The sequence below is a fragment of the Mizuhopecten yessoensis genome, unplaced genomic scaffold (assembly GCF_002113885.1).
Source record: "Mizuhopecten yessoensis strain PY_sf001 unplaced genomic scaffold, ASM211388v2 scaffold11069, whole genome shotgun sequence".
In the NCBI taxonomy this organism is placed as follows: domain Eukaryota; kingdom Metazoa; phylum Mollusca; class Bivalvia; order Pectinida; family Pectinidae; genus Mizuhopecten; species Mizuhopecten yessoensis.
In genome coordinates, this window is record NW_018408864.1 from 948,284 (window position 1) to 966,550 (window position 18,267).

The 18,267-nt window shown below is 35.2% G+C and overlaps 1 pseudogene; it reads right to left on the reverse strand.

Moving 5' to 3' along the window:
- Positions 1 to 1,616: 1,616 nt before the first annotated feature.
- LOC110465289 lies at positions 1,617 to 4,875 on the reverse strand (annotated as a pseudogene).
- Positions 4,876 to 18,267: the final 13,392 nt, after the last annotated feature.

Consider the following 18,267-nt stretch of genomic DNA (forward strand, 5'->3'; position numbering starts at 1 on the left):
TCCCTTTACCCAATGATGCTTCCGACAAAATATGGACCAGATCCTTTCATTCCTACAGAAGAAGAAAGATTTTAAATAATAATTTGCTATGTTTGGGCCCGCCCCTCATGCCCCTTGGGGGCCAGACCCACGGTTTATACAAAATTGGATCCCTTTAACCCAAGGATGCTTCAGACCAAATATGGAACAAATCCTTTCATTCCTACGGAAGAAGAATTTTGAAGAATTAGCTATATTTCCCCCTATTGGGCCCCGCCCCTCAGGCCCCTGGGGGGCCAGACCCATGGTTTATACAAATTTGGTTTCGCTTTACCCAAGGATGCTCCACACCAAATACTTTCATTCCTACAGAAGAAGAATGATTTTAAAGAATAATTTGCTATGTTTCCCCTATAAGGCCCCGCCCCTCAGGCCCCTGGGGGGCCAGACCCATGGTTTATACAAATTTGGTTTCGCTTTACCCAAGGATGCTCCACACCAAATACTTTCATTCCTACAGAAGAAGAATGATTTTAAAGAATAATTTGCTATGTTTCCCCTATAAGGCCCCGCCCCTCAGGCCCCTGGGGGGCCAGACCCATGGTTTATACAAATTTGGTTTCGCTTTACCCAAGGATGCTCCACACCAAATACTTTCATTCCTACAGAAGAAGGATTTTAAAGAACAATTTGCTATGTTTCCCCTATTGGGCCCCGCCCCTCAGGCCCCTGGGGGGCCAGACCCACGGTTTATACAAAATTAGTTCGCCTCCACTCAAGGATACTTCAGCCTAAATTTTGTTAAAATCCGCTCAGTGGTTCATGACAAGTAGTGTAAAGTTGACGGACGACGGACGCTATGGTATGGCATAAGCTCATCATTGTCCGTCGGACCAGGTGAGCTAAAAACTACTAAATTTTGTTGTAAATCGATGAAAGCGTCTGCGAATGCGTTCATCTAATATGCCATTAAACGATGAAAGTGCCTGCGCATGCGTTCATCTGATTGGAATGAGAATGTGATGAGGATTAATATAATCTTTTATGGGTCTGATCCGCGGACAGGGATATCTCAACCCGAGTGTAAGAGTTTGGCTGTCCAGCCCTTATGGGGTTGAGATATCCTTGTCTATGGAACAGACCCAATTTTGATTATTTTCTCGCATACATACAAATAAACCAATTTCAGTCGAAATAAACATCGATCTTATTCTTCCAGCAAACCCCAAAGCCATAGGTTGAGACGGATGTTTTCCCGTACACAACAATTGTATTACATCACGGAAACAATAAAATGACGGCACGTCAACAATCCATTATTATGACATCATAGCGTGTGTCAGCTGTCTTTCCCTACCCCGTGCAAGATGGTGTTAAATATTTTCCCTAGCAACAACGGGATCACCCTGTGACGTATGTGAGAAAATGATAATATGTTTTTGTGGATGATAGATAATGTATTGTTGATGATGATGATGATGATGATGTTGATGATGATGTAAGATGATAGCAGATAATGACAATTTTGACGATGACAATATGATGATGATGATGATGAAATTAGTTGATGCAAGTTTAAATGTGTGGATGTGAGTTTGAGATAATGTGTTATTTTTTGTTCACTAAAAAAAGAATTTTCAAACAATCTTTAAAAGTCTCTGGCGCAAGGCAAATCCATCATTTTCCCTTCCTTGGTAGGCAATGTTGTTGTTGAACAGGCGTACTGGCCCATCTGCACCCAAAGGGATCCTTTCATTGATGGCTTTATTATGAAGCCTAAAGCAGCACTCAATGATCTTGATGCATTTCATTGAGGAAAATTGCAGGCATCCTCCTGTTTTGTGCATAAATCTATGAAACAAATTGATCGATGATATTAATTACTTACAGGTATGAAAACTATGATTTATGGTTATTCATTAACCTGCTCTTGAGCACTCCAAAGGCTCTCTCCACAGGGTTCATGGTTGGGCAGTGGGCCTTGTTATACCTCTGTTCCTGTTGGCCCCTGGGAGCACCAAAAGGAGTCAATAACCAATTTGTAAAGGGATAGCCTGAATCGCCCAGCAGCCAACCAATCAGTCCTTCCGTAATGTTTGGTAGGCCAGAGTTAGTAAGAATAAAGGAGTCATGGGTTGCTCCAGGCCACCTAACCACAATGTTGGTTAAACTGTTAACAAAAGTAGTGCAAATATAAAGAGTGTATGTATAACTTAAAATAATACATCAAATAAATATGAATGTGCCAATGCATTTTATGCCTCTGAGAATGTCTGTGATATTAGCCATGTTAGTTTTGTGCATAGCTAAAAAGACGTGTACAAAATATATTTACCGAGGATCAGCATCCACAACCCCCCTGGACATTGATGGCAGGGAACCCATTACGACAAAAAAAGTTGGGCTCCTCATCTCCGGACAATCCTTGGATTGGTATCAGGGTACCATCAATTGACCCAACAACATTTGGGAAGTTGGCTAGTTTGTAAAATCCCTCCTTCAACCTGTTAAGCTCATCATCTGAAGAAGGAAATTTGATGTTGTCAAGATTATCACACAGAGCTGTGCAAACAGAGTAGACGATCCTGGACTCTGATGCTATGGAAATTCCATGGAGGTCACCAACCTCAGACAGAAACTCTCCCTTTGCCAAAAAGCGCAGAGCTGTCATTACCTTGAATAAATTTAAAATACAATTGAAAGAAAAGGTTGCATGCTTAGATTTTTCAGATGACGTGTATAATTGAAATTGATTCGAATTAATCTAAAGTCAAACAGGAATATAGATGCATGTCCTTTTTTGGCTCAAAAAATATGGTAGCCTATGTAGGTAGGAAAAACAATTCATATTATTTATCTGGTGCTGAAAATCTAAAATAATTGCATAGATGTATTAATATTGCATAGATGTATTAATATGTGTATTACTGTTTCAATCAAATATTTTGCACCAAATATATGCAATTGCCTGTATGAGATCTAATGCAACACTTTGATATAAACTATCCTTGACCTAATAGGATTTATTTTTGTTTAAACCACGCCCCTTCCCAATGGGGATGGAGGGATGGGACCCAATAATGTAAGGGTGTTGCTGATGAAGACACATATAGAATGATGAGTGAAGATTATGATTGTATGATGATGATGATGATACATATGAAACGATGATTGAAGATTTTGGATGATGATGGATTATGGCAATGGTGATGATTGAATAATTATATATGAAAGAGGATGATTACGACGATAAAGATGAATGATGATGATATGTTGATGATGCTATTATGATGACAATGAAATTGAGTGTGATAATGCTAAATCCATGTCCGTGTGTGTATACATGTATGTGAGAATGCGTGATGTCCTGTTTATGTATATGTTATGAAAAACTTGGAAAAATAGAACCATTACAAAAAACATTTAAGGCTGTTGCTGAGAGACAGATCCAGTACTACGACATATTTGCAGTATAATGTGTAATTTGCTTAAATATGCAGGTGAGTGACACAGGCCCTTTGGGCTTCTTGTTTTGGCATCAGATAAAGTCATTGCAATTGCATCACCAGTACTATCCATTAAATTCAAATAACATAAAATATTATATTTCTATGTTTTTGGCTTGTTTTGTTACTCATAACATACATGTATCTCAAAGTCATTTGAAGACTGAACAAGATATAATTACTAAGTGCTCAAATAATTACTTTGACATTTTAGGTAAATAGTACCAACATCATTACCTTTGTCACTAATTGTGAAATATTTGTTTCAAGTCCTTTTCAGAGAAAATAATCCACTACATGCATTTTACAAAAGTTTGAAATTAACAACTGTTAGGAAATAGAAATAGTGTCACAAGATGAAGAAAGCTACAGCTTTTGAACTCAGGATATTGCAAATCCTACAAAACACTTTAGCCATGTTTGATACATTAATTCTATACAATATCAAAGTTATTGTCCAATTTATTAGATGCAAAGTATATGAAAAACTTGAGAAGTGACTCTAAGCCAGAAAAAACATTTGGTTGCCTCATCTTCTATATATAGAAAAGAGGATACTCCAGGAAAAAAAATGAATTAAACTCTTTTTACAAATATATCTGATGCAGTGGTACTCTTTAATTTAAATAATGACATACAATTAATTATAAATTTAGATAATACATTTAGCCCATCAAATTATTATAAGACAGTTTGCAAAGGGCTTTCTGTTGGCAAAGTAGAAGGCTGACACAATCAAATCTTTCAATTCTAAATTAACTCAGTTTGTTACATTTATGATTAGAAACATTCAATAAATAAACATTTAAATTGAATAGGTATGTGCTGTTCAGTGATTTGAGAAATAAATTAAGAAAACATATAGAATGCCATGTGTTATTTGTACTATTTATTTTATTTATGGTTTCTTTCCTTAATGGATCTTGAGTCAAATTAAATGAAGACCTTAGTGAGGTTTATACCAAATAAACCTCAAAAAGATTCGGAAAGATATTTTACAAATAAATAAATACACAATATTTGTTATGATAAGTATTGTTTTAAACTTTCATAATTCATAAAATGATATTCTAACCTCATACAATGTTAAAACTTACTTACTTTACAATGAAAACTAGTAGGTAGTTCAAGAATGACCTCCTTTGTAAACAGTCGCAGTGTAAACACTTACTTGCGTATGTGGTGGAATTGCACACGATCTAGATGTTGGTTGGTGTACTACATCACGTACGCTTTCTACTAACTCCAGTATGATTCGTCTTGGAAACCGATACCTAGCGATTAATTCGCCGTCAGTAAGTGTATCTAGGTGGTTCAATCTGTCCCGAAAAACTCGTTCACGACGCATCGCTCTATCATACTGAAATTATATAATAAATGCAGCAGCCATAGGCCTATTTGTTGTTTTTATCTTACAATGAAAAATTACACTTACGATAAAATTTCACTCAAGGTTCTCGTAAGAATGTTTGCCAAATGGAACAAAATCGTTAGTTTTTTTGTGAAAATCCAAACTGTTCCTTAAATAGCTGTAACTCAATCCCCGTACATTACAGGTTTCCACCCCGCATACACACAGTATATTTTGTTATTGCCCAACATCGGCCTCTCTTCACGTGACAGCTATCACAGATGATGTCTCTCAACATGCAAACATCTCCCCCACAAGTTTACAACTGGGGGGAAATGTTAACGCCCATATATACAGCACCAGCAAACCATGATTGGTCAATATCACTGAATCCTAGCACTTTGATTGGATAACATTGATAACATCCTTTTCACATTTGACTTACATAATACAAAAACTAATTATCATTGTGGTAAAAAAAAAATCTGGGCTTGGACAGACATCATTACAGTTTAACCGTAAATGTTTGCCTCATGAATCTAAACCATATCGGTATCCTCCCTCGGCTTTTGTTCATTCGTGCTAATATAAACGCGATCCTCTGCTCGTGAAACATTATTGTTTTTCTTCTGGTAAGTTAATCTATATCAATATAATTTTAAGGAAAAAAATCGTGCATAGTCAAAATTTGATTTGTAAGAGACATCTCGTCACAAATTTGTCATCTACCATTAATTTAAGAGGCACACATTAAATGTGGGACCACCAGCAGGCCTCACCTTAAATGTAAAAAAAAATATAGTACTTACGATCAATATCAGTATTATATTTTGACTTAATGTTTCCTGATAACAGTTCAGAATGGTATTACTCCAAGATCAGACTAAAACTTCCTGATGCCGTTTGTAGTAATTTTCTGATGCCATTTGCAATGTGAGTCCCCTTCCAGTATCGGTATCAGAATCAGAAATTTGGAAGATATGATCTAGAATTTTGTACTACTATTTTTTTTTGTTCTTGTTTCGCTTATGTTGTAAATAACTAGAAGTTGTAGGATCTTTTCGTATACATAGCATCTCTGTACACGCCACAGAAGAGGCGACTAATGAGAGAACCCCATGCAGCGCCGTGAATTTCCATACTGTGATTTACCAATGAGTCATGATATTACTACACATCAAGGAATCAAATTCTGAGAAAAACTTGCGCACTAGGCGTGGTTCACGGGCAGGAAAGGGTGCTGATAGGCGAATACCAAGTTATATCGGTGTTAAATCAAACGGAACAAGGGGTTGTACCAAATCGGGCTTGAAAACTGATAACCACATCCATTTTGGAACAAATGCTCTGTCTGCCTCGCACTCTTTCTTGCAGAGCCACACTGCACTCACAGAAGTATCGGATCTCAACACTATTGTGCATTCTCGTAACGATATTTCCACACGGGTTTCGACATTATCAGTATCGTACGAGAATTTACATGTCATCAAGCCAACAACAGCTGGTCACTGTAAGTGGGTTATTCCTCTGAATTTAGTGTCCTTAAACTGTCGCTCAGTGAAGAATAAGTCATTGTCCATCGGAGATTTTGTAACATCTCGGGACATTGACATTCTTGCATTGACAGAAATCTGGGTATGTTCAAATGTCGATGACCAGGTCATAGCTGAGTTAATACCAAAAAGCTATGGAATCCTTTGGGCATCTTTGGGCCAAGTGGACTGGTGTTGGGATGATGATCAGTTATAATCGAAACTTATATATGCATGTATTTATGGTTGTGGTAGCTAAGCATGCCGAAGTCAAAAAACATCAATGGGTAAAAGCGACCTGATTTTGTATCAAAGGTGAGTCTGACCCCCCCCCCCCCCCCCCCCCTTGGGGCAGAGGGGCGGGGCCCAATAGGGGAAACACAGCAAGTTCTTCAAAATCCTTATTTTCCTGTAGGAATGACAGAATTTTGTCCAATTGCATAAATATAACCCCTGACTAACCATGTAATGCATGTACACTACCAGCAACATCTAGCTATTCCAACCTCAATTTTACTAACATTTCCAGGTGAGTGTTACAGACCATCTGGGCCTCTTGTTGTTGTTGTTTTTTTTGGGGGGGGGGGGGGGGGGGCATATTAAGGTTTGTGTTCAAAACATCACATTATCAATAGTAAATGTTTGTATATATATTGGATAATCTAATACAAAAACTCAAAAAACGTTTCAAGATTTAAGATTTTGATATGTACCCAACAAATTATCTTCAATATTGTGTTTAATTTATCTGAGCCGAAGGCTCAGTTGACCTTTTGTGTGTCATTGTGCATCATCCATAATTTGTTTTTAAATATATTTCACTTTAAAAAAGAAATGTGAATTGATTTCTTTTACTTGGTAAAAAAAATCATACTTGGTGGAAGAAGGTTCCAATTGAATTTTGGTTTCGTGCCCAACCCCTAGAGTCCTAAAAGGGAAAATTAAGCAATATTTAAAAAAATCCTTTCCTCTAGACTCAAATGTACTGGAATCCAATAATGCTGATAGATGTAAAGATCCGGAGGTGCTTCATCTAAATTGTAACTTTCATCTGGAGGGGGTAGAGTTGACTATGGTTTATACAGAGAAATAACACATTGGGTATATTTTGTCCATTTTCAGCTGCAAGATATAATTCATGGTTCGAACAATTATGTTGAGATGGCAATCATATGGTTTGAGAGGTAGAATCCTGCCTTGCCTGGGGCTGCACGGGCAAGGCCTAAAGGGGGGAATTGGAAACAATTCACATAATCAATGTTCTTCCTCAGATTAAAAATGTATCGGGATCAAATTTTATTTACCCTAGGCTTTAAAAATGAAATAAATAGAAAATTCAATGGTGTCTTCAGTAATAACAAATATATTTCAATCGTGTCGCTAATATTTTGATATTTTTCACTCGTGCTGCGCACTCGTGAAAAATATCAAAATATTAGCCACACTCGTGAAATATATTTGTTATTACTGAAGACACCATTAAATATCCTCTATATACTCTTTATGTGGAAAAGGTATAATTTGTCAATTTTCAGCAGGGAAAAATTCAAACATGATGGGAATAATTATGAGATTGCAATTCAATTAGACATTTTCAGAAAATAAGATCCTGTGCATTATCCAAATGATTTTTTTACCCTAGTTAGTACTAATTGAATTCATTTTTTTTAACCGATCACATAGGTTAAATTTCAATGATAGTGAAACCTGTTTATATCATGTACATCTTATTATTGTAATACAGGAGAATGGTAATACACTTTAGATAACAGTAGTATGTCTGCTAGACATTATACTTTTGTAGATTTATTGTTTACTGTAACAGAAAACCTGTGATTTTACTTGACTATCATGATACATTTGTTTTAAGTTGAATACGTTTTAAAATTAATATTCGTACAGTTTTGAATTCACCATTCCCATTTAATTGTAGATCTAATTTTATGTTATGTACCTTATGTTCGCTGCAATGATGAATTAGCGCTCATAGAATCAGAAAAGGTGATTTTAAATGGCTTCTAGTTTTACCTAATAATGACCAACTTCAGCCTGGTGATGATAATGTCATTCGGTGATGGTACAGAAAGTAGAATGAAAAGAGGTAGCAAACATGGTATTGAAAGAATATGTGACAATAAGCTGCATATGATAACTGGAATAAGAAGGAGACGAAGAAGAAGAAAGAGAAGAGAAGAATAACCATTTGAGATGTAGAACTAATAGCAGATTTGAACAGAGTTTGGTATTCAAATGAATTAGTCATTAACTCCATATTTGCCAACACTCCATATTTAGGAGGAAGACTGCGGATTTTGGACACTTAAATTTATTATTTTTAACCAGTGAATTTGCTAAACTGTTTATATATTCCAAGATCTAATGATTTCACCGGAAAGAACAACTGAAAATGTGTTATTTAAATGTGCTATTGTCTCTGGTGTAAATGCACACAAAGTAGTAAATATATTCTGATAAAACCGCCAATTTAAAATTGAATAATCACATGTTGAAAGTGATGATTCGTTTCATACTACAGTTAATGTTCAGTTTCCCAATGATGCATTTATATCAGTAAAGTAATGCTAAAAAGCAAACAACATTATTTTGGATTCTATCTGTCTGAAATACACAACACATACATTGTATTTTCTGATATGGTCACAAAACACTAGCTTATACAAGAGAAGCTTATGCTTATGTGTTCTGTGGCCCATATAGAATATCAGTATACATAGCAAATGCGTAGTTTAGACCTTTGCGAGTGAATAGAAATCAGTGTAGTTCACAGGGACTTGTTTCTGTCAATACAAATAGCCATGAGAAAAAGAAAAAAGGTGTGATTTTTTCTCATGACTATTTTTAGTGACAGAAACAAATGCCTGTGGTGTAGTTTCATGTCAATGTATGTAACACCATAAGAAAAGAGCGACGAATGACCGGCGTTTACAAATAATGTTATTATTTATGAGAAATCATTATTTCTTACTGAATACCCATACACTTTCAATGTAAAACAAAAGACATTAAACGTTAGAAACAAATATGTTGACTCGTTTGTGCCAGTTTTACTACTCCTTATCACCTGCTGCGCTATGCCTCATTCAAAGTATTTCGCACCCGCATTAGAGAGCCAGTCTAGTCTCACGTTCTTGCGAGAATACGAAAAAACGACAAATACAAAAAAATAATTTTTTGCTTTAGATACATCAAAAACCAAACTTTGAAAAGTATTTCATTTTATTGAGATATACCTGTATGTATCGGAAACTGACCAAAGTGACCAATTATTGCACAACATAATTTCCAGGGTAAGGATTATGTTATGTTGCAAACTGACTGAATGCAAATAAACGACAATATCTTTACCATTTTGTTCGAAATTGGACAGTTCAAAAAAGTTTTATTCACGTATAAATGTATATTTGCAACATGCTTGTAGGCTATTTCATCCTTTCAATTATTTGCAAACCTCAAACGCTTGCGTGTGTCGGACGCAACTTTTGTTGTTATGAAGAGAGATTCTAGTTTGAGTTATCTCCCCTTGCATGTGCTTTTTAAGATATCCATTCAGAAAGAGTTACAAATTAAAGGCTGACAAATCTACGGGCATTATCATAGCCAGATGTTCAAATTGATTCCGCTACGTTTAAAAGAATTGTAGCATTTGTTGAAGCTACAATGCTTTTTATCTATTTCACCTGATAAGGGTTGAAGTGGTGGTTAAATAGAGGATGAGTAGTGTATTTCACAAGTTTTTATCTCAAGCTATTATTTTAGAGCGTCGACCAGGGCATTTATTTTCATCAATGCATCATTACCATACATATGAATATTACCTCGTTAACAACACACTTCCTTTTACTCATAATATAAAATAACGATGTTTATTGGACATGAAAGTTGGTTTGTAAAGGCTGATATGCAATTTTTCTCAACGATCTACTTGGTAGGTATGGTATGTATTGTGTATGCAGAGGAAGCATGTGATAACCTAATCTTTGTCTGCAAACACTTTCACATCACCTACTTACAGAGTGAACTCGCTTTTCACAGTAACTATGTAGATAGACATCTTACCATTACTGTAAATTAAGATGGGACTGAAGGAAACACTTAGTTGGCTAAATAGTTTAATAAGGAAACACTTAGTTGGCTAAATAGTTTAATAAGGAAACACTTAGTTGGCTAAATAGTTAAATGCGTATGCATGATTTATAATGTCATGTATTTGTACAGATGTCGCGCTGTGGCAATATTTTCCCCATACATATTGATATTCGATTCGGTGTTTATATTTGACCCTCGGTAAATATAAGTAGTACATCGATTCGGAAAACGACAATTTAAAGTGTCACAGCTATAATCGGGGAAATATTTAACATTTGTGCGCCAATATTGAGGACAATATTTGTTGTTTGTTTGATTTTGTTTAACGTCCTATTTACAGCTAAGGTCATTTAGGGACAGCCTCCCCTGTGTGCATGATGCATGCGTGTAGTGTATGTGTGTGTATTTTGGGAAACTGAAAACTTAAATCAGTAATAGTTTTATTATAACTTAAAGGAGCTGGTCGGGGGAAAAATGTCATATTTCCTAAAATGGCATACACATGTTTAAAATACCGTCTTATGAAATATACCGATACAAATTTTGCTGAAATTCACTACCTAAGAGTAAAAATTATAATCATATTAAAGAAATCCTAAATCGTCACCTGACAGTCTAAAACTCTCAATTGACCCAGATCAGTGATGTAATTTTACCGCACGCGCGTCATCAACAAGGCCAAATGTAAACATCGCGACGAAAGAAAAAGATGCATGCAAAAGTCATGACAGGCACGAGGTATTAATACCGTTATATATAACAACAACATATAGGTAGGAATACTACACTTGTATCTTGCATGACCTTTGAAAACAATTATTTACATATAGTATTGCTGTCTTGTCCGCTAGTTGAGTCCGACATGGCACATCACGGCGTGCTATTGTTGTTATCTTCACTGCCTCACTTTTGAAACAACCACGTGACATATATAAATAGATCTGCGCTAAATTTACACGGGGCTTCCCCGCGATTTCAGTTGTCAAAACTGGACATTGCAAGCAGAACTCGACCATCATATTGCCGTGGTATAACTTTTGGAAGGCCAGCGAACGCATTTAGACCCATTTATTTTGTAATTTTTCCCCGACCAGCCCCTTGACAACATATCTATGGATCATTAACATAAAAATATGTTTGGTCTATTGCTACTTGTTGATTTTGAAAACGCCTTTGACTCGATAGAATGGAGTTTTATTTATAGGTCTTTAAAATCTTTCAATTTTGGTGAATCTTTGATTAAATGGATACATATTTTATATCATAATGCAAAAAGCAGAATAATTGATAATGGGTATTTTTCATCATTTTTCGATGTACAACGTGGATGTAGACAAGGGGATCCCATCTCCCCATGTCTATTCCCGATAGGTGTTGAAATTTTGGCTATACAATTGAAAAAAAAATCAAAGTATCAAAGGTGTACAAATAAACAATAGAGAATATTTGCTTGGTCAATATGCGGACGATGCCTTTTTATTCCTATATGGTTCTTCAAAGTCATTGTCAAGTACTATAACTGACTTCAATATGATTTCTACAGTGTCTGGACTTAAACTTCACATAGATAAGTGTCGATTGGTATGGATCGGTAACAAGAAATACTCAAAAGAGATGTTATGCCCTGAACATAAACATCTTGCTATACATTTTTCTTTGGAGTTATCAGAAATCATTGAATTAAATTTTAAAGAAAAGCTGTCAAAACAAAAAAGAAAATTGTTTGGAATGTGGTCTAAAAGAAATCTAACTCTTTTAGGAAAGATCACAGTTGTTAAAACACTGGCACTACCACTTATAACACATCTACTGTATTCACTGCCAAAACTAGGTAAAAAATGGATAAGCGAAATTAACACAGTTTGTTATAGATTTACATGGGGGTACACACCTGACAAAATCAAATGGGATACAATGATTCTTGAATATGGAGAAGGAGGTTTAAAGATGATACACATTGAAAGTTTTATGAAATACCTGAAAATTAAGTGGGTAAAAAAGGCTACTGTATATGATGGAAATGGGGACTGGCAATGTTTAGCAAAATCTAATTTTAGTAAATTTGGAGGTGAGAGATTATGGAATCAGAAAAAATGAAAACTAGAGGAAACATCGAAAAATATAACTAATGTTTTCTCGAAAGATGTTATTTTAGCATGGAAAGAATATAAAGATGATAATAATGAAGTATCAAGTTTTCTTGGTCATGATCTTTTGAATTACATACCAGTCCCTAGTTTCAAACAATTTATTGAATATGAAAGGAATGGGGTGAAGACAGTTAAGGACTTGCTGGACAATATTTATCAGTTTTTGTCATTCAATGATATTAAGAATAATGTGAGAAAATGATTTTTTTACAATTTTTTGCAGTAATAGACCACATTCAAAGAGAAAACTCAAACATAATACGACAACAACCATTGATCAACAATCAATCAGAAAACAGTTAATTTTTAAGAAGACTTCTTCAAGCAAAAGATCTTAGATATGTTTATAAAGCGATTGTTGCTAACTACAAACATTATCCAGTTAAACTGCAGGAAAAATGGAATGGAAAGTTAAATACAAATTTAAATGATGATATAGGTTTGAAGAAAATTTATTTAACAAGCTTTCTGGTGACAATTGACACATAACTTCAAAATCTACAATTTAAGACTCTTCATAGAATATTAACAACAAACAGTTTTCTTTACCAAATTAATGTTAAGGATGAGGATCAATATACTTTTTGTAGAGATGCACCAGAATCAATTGAACACTTATATTCTAACTGTGTGAATATATTTTAACCGTGTGAAAATGAATAATATATGGAATGATTTAATAGCTTGGGTGAATGACTTGAATAACAATATTATCATCATTCATCATATGAATATCAAGGATGTGTTATTTTTTTATGAAAAGGGTCCACCTATCATAAACTAACAAAAAAAGGGTCCCTCTATTATAAACTAACAAAAAAATGGGTCCCTCTATCATAAACTATCTGATACTGATTATTAAATATTCTATCTATACATGTCGATTCAAAAATATTGAACCGTCTTTAAATGGTGGAAAAAGACGCATTATTCAACAACAACAGATTGAAAAAAGGATGAACAAGTTTAACCAAAAGTGGTCTCCCTTAATATTTGAGAAGAAAATCTTTTAATATCAATTGCATATCCGGGTAAACTTACAACCCGTAAAGAATTAATTAAAACATGAAGAAAGATTTCTGGTATTTAAGTAAATAACAGTCGTACTTGTATGTAATATATCTGTCTTGTGTATGTTTATTGTTTTAAGTGTATGTGTAGACCCAAATGGCATGGTAAATATATAAATATTTATTGTAATAGAAAGGATGGATGTATCCACATATTAATGTCTTAATATAAAGAATGTTTGCAATGTCTATATGCTGTCAGGCATGCAAGGATGCATGTGTATGGGTAAGAGTGTATGCGTGTACAATTATGTGTGGTATATATGTATGACTCAAGTAATATATTTGTCATTGTCGAGTGTGTGTATGATGTATTTATTAATACCTAATTTGTAGTTAAATTTTACATAAAGTTACACTGTTTATGTTTTTGTGTTTATGTATATAGGTCTAAATTGGTAGGTACATTAGTATTTGTACTCTTTATTTCCCCAGACATTCCTTCTTAAGTTAGTCCTCAAAATATGAATATATAAAGAAGGATTGGTTGATGTAATTTAATATATCAATTTAATCAAAATAAATATTATTGTTATTGTAATGAATGAAATATACGTTTGAAAGAATGAATGATTTTGAGTTTGAGTATGAAAGAATGAATGAAAAAAAAGATAGAATGAAGAGAAAGAGGCCTTTTGCATGAGACTATATTATGTAAGAGGGATGATCCCGGGGCACCCCAACCCTGGCATCCCTCCCAAAGATGCTGCGGGGGGAATAAAATATAATTTGAACCTAAAAACAAAATGATGACCTCACAACGGACCGTAGAGTTGCTAGATATTCGAACTTACAGGAAGGACATCACTTTGAATCATAAATAAATTTTCATCCTTTTGTCCCTAGTATCATCGATGATTCGATATTAGAAGACAACGTTGCATTGTGCGGTGTCATTCACTTTTGGCTTTCTGTGTCCTTTACTAAATTTTATAGGTGGAATTACGTGATTGTGATATGTTTACCATTGATAACAGTCAGAATATTGATCGACCAACAGGACGAAATAGCCATTAACAGTTTGTTTATCCAGTCATGTGCATCTATTCCATGTTATTTGTATGCATGGTATTTACATATACGACTATTGTTTTAGATATAACAATATTTATTCTGGCAACCTTCCGTAAAATTCGATGGCTATATCAAATGTATATCTGCATTTGACATGAAGTTAGAACGTATTATACGACAGCATTGGGGACATATCCCGAGAGTTAGGCTTGGTCAGGCGTGTTCGGTTCCAGAGTTGGGAAAGGGTGCGCATTCATTGTCGTTCCTTCCTCTGCAGTCCGTACAAGACTTTATAACTATATTATAAGCTCCTCAATCACCATCAACAGCTCATGTCAGGGGCTCCGAAAGGGGGACGGACAAATAATGTTAACTTTAAATTAGATCTGTTTAAAACGTCGACTACGGCATGTTGCAGGTTTTTTTTTGTACAGTCTTGGCTGTTACAACATTCTGCTGAAATACAATTACCATTTAGTATACATTATATTTTGACGAAACACCATTCGTAAAGTACAGACTGTAAATTATATAAATTAACAAGATACACATTACTAATTTACAGCAGTCAGTGTTAAGGCTGTCATTTAAATTTTCCACATGACATGGTTTGAATTGGGGTCGTTGTCATAAGGAATAGAGATAACATGCATTATCAGATAATAAAGAATGTGTTTATGTCATTCCAGCTGAAAAATGATCACGTATTCCCGGCAGAGTACAGAGTAATCACATGTTAATATTCTACGGAGATTTGTATATCTGAATATTTTTGCATGCTATATGCAACTTGCGTGTTGAAAAGAAATAACTAAAAAGGCTATGCTGAATTAAGTGTTAAAATCTCATTAGTTAATAATAGATACTATTACATCGTAGCACTTATTTGTCAGCACCCGTGGAATATATCATGACAAATGCGAAGGCTCAGTGTTCGCCGCCTTGCGGATGAAACAAGAAGAATGGTTTTATCCTTTGATGTACATCAAAAGAATCCAGCAACATATTAACGGTAAAACTGACCGGATTTGAAGATTGTAGTCGCTTCTCTATATTCTTCAAACGACAGGTATCGGCCGAGGTATTGGTCATTACTTTACCACAGATCAATCAAATACCTAACCGCTTGTCGACAGTTGATTTTGTCTTGACATATTTCAGGTGTGTGGAGTACGTAAGTAAGCCTTATATCCGGAGTATCGATGATGACATGTGTGTCGATATGCATGAATTAATAATCTGTGTATAGGTTCTAAGTGTTTCAACTGATTCTTTCCAGTATTAAACTCCATCATTGTAATCGTTACCCCTGACCCCACAATTGTACCAAAAGCCATTATTCATTAAAATTAAATTGTTTTTATTAGTTCGTAAAACTACTTGAAAAAGCAGTTAAACATTTGCAGAGGTCTAAAATCAGTTAAACGCTGGCAGAGGTCTAAAATCAGTTAAACATTGGCAGAGGTCTAAAACCAGTTACACATTGGCAGAGGTCTAAAATCAGCCATTTTCAAGGATTGATTTAACCGGAGTCCTCCTTCTGTGTTTTCTAGCTAGAGGACATTGAGGAAACACAATTGATCTGCTGCCCTCATTGCAACACTTGGGATCTCTCTTCTCCTTTCTGCCTTCCCTACTCATTCTTTTCGGCGGTATCTCACTAGGCACCCGTCTTCATTTGACCTTGACTGTTACAAGGACGTTAAACACGAAGCAAACAAAACACAACAAAGGCGTGGTTACAACATTACAAAGATACGAAATAGAACGTACAGAAATAACAACTTCTTTGGAACTGTACAAATACAATTAATCCAACTACAGCAGTTACACATAAAAGAGAGAAACACATTTCGAAGAGAAACACATTTCGAATAACACACACATATATATAATTCATACGTGCTTTCGAATTCCTCGAGCTCTTAGAGTTGGCAGGTTTTCATTCAAACTTGATGTAGACTCCCCCTCGCTGGCCCCATTGAAACAAATCACTCACAACCTGCCAATGCTAAGGATAATGTGTTCCTTCTAGTCAACACAAATTGTCTTTTTATTATTGGGGATAGGCTTGCACATGCCGGCTGGAGTATAATTTGCAAACAAAGTTTCGTCAATTTCTGTTGCCTATGCATCATGCCTGGCGTGTCTAGAATATGGTGATGACAACTAGTAATTTGTCATAATTCCCGTGGTAGTCCGTTCTTGTGAGGAAGCTTTCAAGAGCGTCGTTTTACAGATGGAACATGCAATTGTACGATCAAACTTAATTTTGAATTCCGAAATTAAATGTTTGTCTTTGTTTCATCATCGCAATGACATGTTCTCATTTTACATTCTGCTTGTATATTTAACTAGAACCCAACATTTTGTGAAACTGTCTCTCTGCGCCAATCCTCGAATTTCCAGGGGTTACGCTCAGTTAAATTATATGCACTCCTGGGATATGTCAGGACAAAATTGAACGCTCAATATGAGTTATCTTACGGATGATAAAGTTGAGACTAGGTCGATCGTGTCATATACATCAAAGTCATGGCGGGCGGCGTCATCTTATAACAGTTCATGGTAAGATAAACTTAAATAACTATACAATAAATATACACCGTAATTTCTTCATTTTAAAATTTACTTTGCCGTCTTTGTCCTTCACATTCAACGGAAGAAGAAGAATCCCGTTAGGACACCATTAACTTTATAGTATTATGTATTCCACTAGATATATATGCACTTGTCGTGACGTGAACATCTGTTGTATCATAGCCTCAATCTCATTTCGGTATTTGGACATCTTTCAAAGGGACTCCCAACCCTTAAACACATACAATGAATATCTGCTTTTAATATATATTGTGTTTAACGAATAAGATCTTACGAAGAATAAAAGGTCTTGCTATACACTTTTAGGTAGTGATACCAATATCACAAGACGCACACTGAAGGGCATAATTATAACAAAAAATACATCGACCATCAAATTGCACAGAGAGCTAACATATTAATATGCTAACTATATATTTATCGTCGGTACATGTACATCAATGAGTGTCTCACGGAGTTCGTTATTTATTGTTGGCTTTCATATTGGCTATGAAAACCAGAAAAAAATAACAAAATGCTTAAACGTCACTGACGGTTAGGTATCGCGTCTTTGGCAAAGAAAATGGTTACATTACATTTTTTGCATGATCGACAGTGCAAATTACCCCACCACGCAGTCCTTTTATCTAGAGATCGGAACAAAATAAACCTACAGCTAACTATAGATTTAACCTCCATGCACCATCCTTTGTTAAACGATAATTGTCGTATGTTTATTTTATGCCTATCTTTAAGTAGACTGAAGCTGTTTCTTTTGTTCGTTCGGTAATTTGGCTATAAGGAAGGTTAACGTCTATCTAGGCCATAGGTTTCAGTTATATGTTCAACACCTCGAGGATGCCTTCTATTGGTCTACTGTGTTTGAATGTTGAAAGTTTAAGTGCTTATAGTCTCTCCATGTAATGGTATCATTCGTTCCGTTTAAGACACTTTATATACCAACCGAAAGCAACGTGT